Source organism: Ailuropoda melanoleuca, unplaced genomic scaffold (genome assembly GCF_002007445.2).
Source record: "Ailuropoda melanoleuca isolate Jingjing unplaced genomic scaffold, ASM200744v2 unplaced-scaffold6842, whole genome shotgun sequence".
Classification (NCBI taxonomy): Eukaryota; Metazoa; Chordata; class Mammalia; order Carnivora; family Ursidae; genus Ailuropoda; species Ailuropoda melanoleuca.
This window is the reverse complement of record NW_023243192.1, coordinates 1-6408: the sequence shown is the minus strand read 5'-3', so window position 1 is coordinate 6408 and position 6408 is coordinate 1. Positions and strand designations below refer to the sequence as shown.

General features: G+C 45.9%; 1 long non-coding RNA gene across 1 annotated transcript; it reads right to left on the bottom strand.

The window, feature by feature from the left end:
- Positions 1 to 89: 89 nt before the first annotated feature.
- LOC117800338 lies at positions 90 to 3573 on the bottom strand. Its single transcript, XR_004623086.1, has 4 exons — positions 3241 to 3573; positions 2276 to 3194; positions 1106 to 1171; positions 90 to 218 (listed from the first exon to the last, which is right to left on the bottom strand). It is a non-coding gene; the product is annotated as an uncharacterized LOC117800338 (long non-coding RNA).
- Between the last annotated feature and the right edge of the window lie 2835 nt (positions 3574 to 6408).

The following is a 6408-nucleotide window of genomic DNA, read 5'->3' as shown; positions in this document are numbered from 1 at the left end:
AGAGGGAACACAAGCAGGGGGAGTGGGAGAGGAAGAAGCAAGCTCCCAGTGGAGGAGCCCGATGTGGGACTCGATCTCTGAACACCGGGATCACGCCCTGAGCTGAAGGCAGATGCTTAACGACTGAGCCACCCAGGCGCCCCAAACCTGAAGTCTTTTGATTGAAGACACAGAGGTCCAGCGGTGGAAAGACCATGTACTTTGGATTCTGAGCTTTTCTGCGAGGGACAGAGAGAAAGAGAGAGTTCATTTATCNTCTGAGCTTTTCTGCGAGGGACAGAGAGAAAGAGAGAGTTCGTTTATGTGCTTGTCTCATTAATTCTACTCCTGCAAATTTAATTCATAGGAATTAATCTAAATGTGCATCAATAATTATACAGAAGTATTTCATTGTATACTTTTTATTATGTCAAAAATTGGAAAAATATAAATATCTACCAGTTGTGAAATGGTTAAATAAATCATGGCAATTTCTCTCCAAATGCAGCCATTAAAGCCACATTAATAATCTGAAAATACTCTGGCTGTTAAGAAAAAAAACACAATAAATACAACTGAATATGACACATTGTTACGATTCTGTAAATGCACATATAAAGCTAATACACAAGTCAACGAAGCTTCTCTCTGCATGTTTGATTTAGAAGGTGATTTTTATTTTCTTCATATTTTTTCCTGTGTTTTCCCAATATATAGAATGAATATGCATTCCTTTGAAGTCAGAATAAAACAACATACTATAAATATTTCTAAAGAATCCTGAGAGAGGAGAAGAGGGACATAACAGAGAAATAGGTGAGAAAATATAAGAACCCCCACTTTTTTTTTTTTGCCTTCCCCATAATACCGAATTAAAATCTGCCAAGCAGAAGACATTTTAGGGGGGTATGAGACAACATCAGTGGCAGGATTGAATACTTATATATACCAACTGGAACGTTCCATCAGGGAGAAATTGGTCATGCAGAGGGAGAACCTAACATTATAAAGTCCTTGAGTTGGCAAAGGTGACAGGGGCCAGCGCGTAAATGGAGGAGTCAGCCTTACAATGAGCAGGGAGGATTCATCCATTAAACAGAAGGCAAGGCAGAGACCACAGCTTCACCTGCAGAGGGGTCAGCAGACTTGGAGCGAGCAGGTGAAGAAGGCGCACTCTGGTTGCTTCTATTCTCTTAGGGAAAAAGAAATGCATTTATTAGTTGAGTGTGAAGAGTGGGAGGAGAGGAATGAGAAAGGTCTATGCCCTGCCTGCTTTCCCTCTAACTTCCATTTGTAATGTAGCAGAAAACCCTGCATTCAAGAATCATTTTCTAAGCGCTCTTAATGGTATGTATGTGTTTCTAAAAGAGAAGAAATGGGGTGGTAGAACAAGGTTCTGGACCGTGCTGAGCTCTCATGTTTGTGGATGAAATACAACACCTACGAGATATTAGGGAAATAATTCAGCCAACAAGAAAATACTTTTCAGGGGTGCCTGGGTGGCTCAGTCATTGAGCATCTGCCTTTGGCTCAGGGCGTGATCACAGCGTTACGGGATCGAGCCCCACATCGGGCTCCTCTGCTGGGAGCTTGCTTCTTCCTCTCCCACTCCCCCTGCTTGTGTTCCCTCTCTCACTGGCTGTCTGTCTGTCAAATAAACAAATAAAATCTTTAAAAAAAGAAAATACTTTTCAATCAAGACACTTGCTAAATAAAAATGGGGTACCATTCACAGTACCAATGGATATATTTCTATTGTCTCTAGTCATCCTTCTGAAAGCCAGTGCGGGAGGACCTCTAAAAGGGGTTTATGTAGGTAAAAAATTAAGTCAGAGTGGCTGCGGGCTCAGAGCTGGGGTGCAGGAAGTTAAATGAAGGATGGTGGAGCCATGCCCGTATCTAGCAACAGAGAGTAGCCTGAAGTCAGCCTGTGAGAAAAGAGCCAGCTCACACCTCAAGGGCCTCCTCTAGCAAGACCCCTGTTGGAAACGAACAGGCATTTGGGGTGTTGGCAGAGCCCTGCTTGGGCGGCTCAAAACACAGGCAAGTCCAGAAGCCCACAGATGATCGCTGACCCTTCTTGCATTTACTTCCTCTGTCTGGTACCTTCTCTCTCTAACCAGCACCTGCCACTCCCCGCCTGCCACCAAAGTACACACACCATGTACTCAAAACCATCGTTAGACCCTAACTTAGACATCACTTCTGGTGGGAATCTTCTTGGGTGGCTCTCCACCCACCAGACCAGATCTAAGCTGTGTGAGCTCAGCAATCACGGGTCTCTTATTTACAGTACCTCCAGCACTTAGCGCAAGCATCTGCACCTGCTGGGAACCCCATACTCATGGAATCAGTGACCCTCAGTTCTCATTCACCCTGCAGCACCGTCAAGCCTTGGCCTGGAGAATGTGCGACTGTCCTTTTGGAGATGGGTCTGAAAGTGTAAAAGCGGAAACAAGAAAACAGATCAATAGGCAAGGGTTTGACAAGATGAGCTGGTAGCCTGTCCTTCCAGAAACCCCACTTTCTCTTCCGGGACAGTAGTGCCAAATAGCTCCAGGGACTCTGAATATGAGCGGTCAGTATCCCCAGCAGAGGGGAGACTGTCCACGNTCACAGTGGAAGGCCCACCCAGTTGCTCCAGTCTGGACCTGATGATGTTCTTCTTCCCAGTTAGGGATGGCCTCAGCTTGGGACCGGGTCACATCTCAGGCTCTGCAGCCTCGGGAATGCAGGGAGGTTATATTCGCCAGTGGTTTGGGGCCTCTATAATGAAGAATTAACTTTCCCAAAGAGAAGTCTGGCCTTTATCCTCAGCCCCTGGGAGATGATCTCAAGGTTCTGGAATGTTCTGCCTCATAGGGAGTATCCTTGTTTGCCTGAGGGCTTTGGCCACCATCTGTCTAACAATGTGATTTATGATGAGGGCTTTGAAACAAGCCTTTTGAGTTTCTCGACCTCCAGAGGAACCAAAGACGAAAGGTATTATCCAGAACTTTCAGGAGGAGCTATAAAGCTAAAGGTCAGCCCATAAGCAATATGTATGATCAAGTCCTACTAAAAACTCTGAACCGCTGGACACTAAAGGCTCATGTGAGCTTCCCTGTGCATGTCACACATCGTGGTCAGGAGGAAATAACACCATCCAGGTCTGCACAGGGGAAGGATGACCGAGGTTTCATGTTTAGAACCCTCACAGAGGTCACCGTATGCACCTCTTCCATANATGTTTAGAACCCTCACAGAGGTCACCCTATGCACCTCTTCCATGGGCTGATTGTGATTCTTATCCTTTTGCTATAATAACACTAATCAGAAGTGTAGCACTTTCCTGAATTTTGTGAGTCATTTTCTAGGACTATCAAACGTGAGGGACTTATGGGACTCTCCAAATTGTAGCCAGCTGGTCAGAAATGAGGGCGGCCTAGGGAGCTGGAACTAGCAACTCGTGTCTGAAGTGAGGCTTATGCCCTTACCCTGGGAAGCCTGCCCTACCTCCAAGTTACTGGTACCAGAATTTACTGGAGAGCTCTTCTGATGGAAACATGGGAAATTGAACCAGTGCTACCTGACACCTACCTGGAGCCCCTAGGAAGCCCATCAGGACNTCAGGAGAGTCCTCTGCTCTCTTCTCAGACCCATAGGTCCCAGATAGGCTCCAAGGGCCATTAACTCCAACAATGTCTGTGCAGGAAAGGAGCTACGATTCCAGTCTAGAAGAACACTATCTGTGTTATTGATTAAGATTCGAATGTTACCAACAGCTTCCCAGTAGGTGGAAGGTTTATCTTATTCTTCTGCGTAATTAGAATGATTATTCTACAAACGGATGCTAGTCAGTGAACTTCGGAGAAGAGGCTAAATTTGTCAACCTCATCAGCTCACAGTCCTGGCCAGGGACCTGTATTACTGTGCTTCCTGAGAGGGCACGAGAACAGAATGATGGCAAAAAAAAAAAAAAAAAAAGCCCGGGCTGCAGGAGCCTGGAGATGCCAATACACACACACACACACACACACACACGCACAGGAAGACACTGGGAAAGAGGAATTGTGAGTGGTTGGTCCTCTGGGGCCTGGGAGGAAACTGCTGATTATATTTGGAAAACATTCCCACAGTGGGGCCCAGAGAATGGAGACAGTCATGGTGCCCAGACCTGCTTCTGGGCAGCATTCTCCTCCCTGAGTCTAATCCCGGAGGTAACTGGGCAGCAGATGAAAATAGGATTTGCTCAAAACAAAGCAAGTCATTTTTTAAAAAATNCATTTTTTTAAAAAAGGCCAGCTGTCTGAGCTTTGTCTCCCTGCAGAACTCAGAAACCAAGCCAAGCCCTCTAGCTTGGTTGGATGTCTCAAATGGAATAGTTCTGACTTCATCCCTACCTCTCTCCTATCACGCAGGAAGGAGAGTGGGCTGGGACAAGCAGTTAAGACAGCTGTTCCCCTCTGCTGGCTTTCCTGCAGTCCCCCAGGCCCCTCACGCACCTGGAGCCCTGAAGTTCTGATAGTGCAGCCAGACCAGTCTTCCGGATGGTCTCTCTCCTCCGAACTGTCCCAGGATCCCTCCTGAGAGTAGGCTTTCCCTGAAAACACAGTGTGTGTTCCCACTTTCACACTCAGACCATTCCATTTGCCTCAAGGACTCTCTACTCCCCATTTTTTAGTACTGAACCCCTGCTGCATACCTATCTGAAGACTATGTCCCTCATCCTTGCCCACTCTAAAACCTCAGAACAGTCACGTTGCTTTAGATTGCATTTATCAGTGGACAGGTCGCAGGCATTGTGTTAGATTGCAAAGATATAATGCTAGAGGAAAAATATACCCGACAACAGGTCCCATATTGTCTAACAGGAAAGATAGGATAAACAGATACATAAACAAATATATATGCAAATTGGGATGAGTGTTATGAAAGCAATAAACAGGAGGCTGAGAGGAGATTGAAGAGTGCAATTTACATAGGGTAATCAGGAAATGCTTTTCCCTCCCCGGGAAGCANGTGAATGAGGGGGTGGAGAAAAGTCAGAATTTTTACACTAATGAACATCCTACTGCTGGCAAACACAGAATGAGGGGAAAGGAGTTTCCACCCAACAGAGACACATGAACACATCGATCACACAGTCCAGTGAATGACACTACTCCACAGGGAATGTTAGTTCAGATCGGTGCCAATCCACCACACCCCTAATGTCANAGTGAGTGAGGGGGTGGAGAAAAGTCAGAATTTTTACACTAATGAACATTCTACTGCTGGCAAACACAGAACAAGGGGAAAGGAGTTTCCACCCAACAGAGACACATGAACACATCGATCACACGGTCCAGTGAATGACACCACTCCACAGGGAATGTTAGTTCAGATCGGTGCCAATCCACCACACCCCTAATGTCGCTCTCCCTGAGATACGATGGTATGCGTTTGCACTGTATCTTCCAGGAAAATTGTATTGTCAGAAGAGTAGAGCACAATTAGTTGATTTTCATGGCCACCAGTGTTCTCTTTATAACGGTACTCTAGAGAGCTGTGCTAAATGGCCAGAGATCAGAATACGTCTGGGTGGATATCTAGTTAGCGACTGCAACTTCTCAGGTCCAACCAGCTTCTAAATTTCCGTTCAGCTCAACAGCCCATTATTGTGTTGCTGGAGTCAGCACCCCAACATAAAACATATCATCCACATCTGCCATTGCCATTTTTTTGGCAAAACCCATGNTTAGCAAAACTCATATGGACCTTGAGAGTGCAAATCTGAAAATCCCAGGGCATTTTCTCTAATTTTTCCAGGAGGGGTGATGGAATTCCATCTGAGGACAACAACAAATGTGGTGTGACATGATCTGAAGTTAAGCAACCTTGTTTTTCTTATGCAACTTTTTTGGAAATCGGTATGACACCACATCCAAACCAAAATAGCACACATTTATTATCTCACAATCCCGTGGGTCAGGAGTCCAGGCACAGCCTCGCTGGTCCTCTGCACTGCGTATCACAAGACTGCAGTCAAGGTTTTGGCAGGGACGCATTTTTCATCTAAAGGCTTGACTATGGAAGAATCCACTGCCATGCTCATTCAGGTTTGGGGCACAATTCATTTCCTTGCAACTGCAATGACTGAGGAACCAGCTTTTTTGCCAGCTGTCACCTGGAGGTCCCCCCCAATTATTCCCTAGAGGCTGTCCAGAGTTCCTAGCAGTCTCCTGCATTTCCTTTGGGCTTTTCCAACATGGCTGCTTATATCATCAAACCAGCAAGGAGAATCTCTCATCCTAGTCGGCTGAGACAAACTTCTGTAACATAACATAAAACAGGGGGATGATCTATCACCTTTGCATACGGTGTTGGTTAGAAGCTTGTCACAGGTCCCTCCCACACTCAAGAGTGGGGGTTGTCCAAGGGCATGGACGCTGGGAGACAGGGATTTAT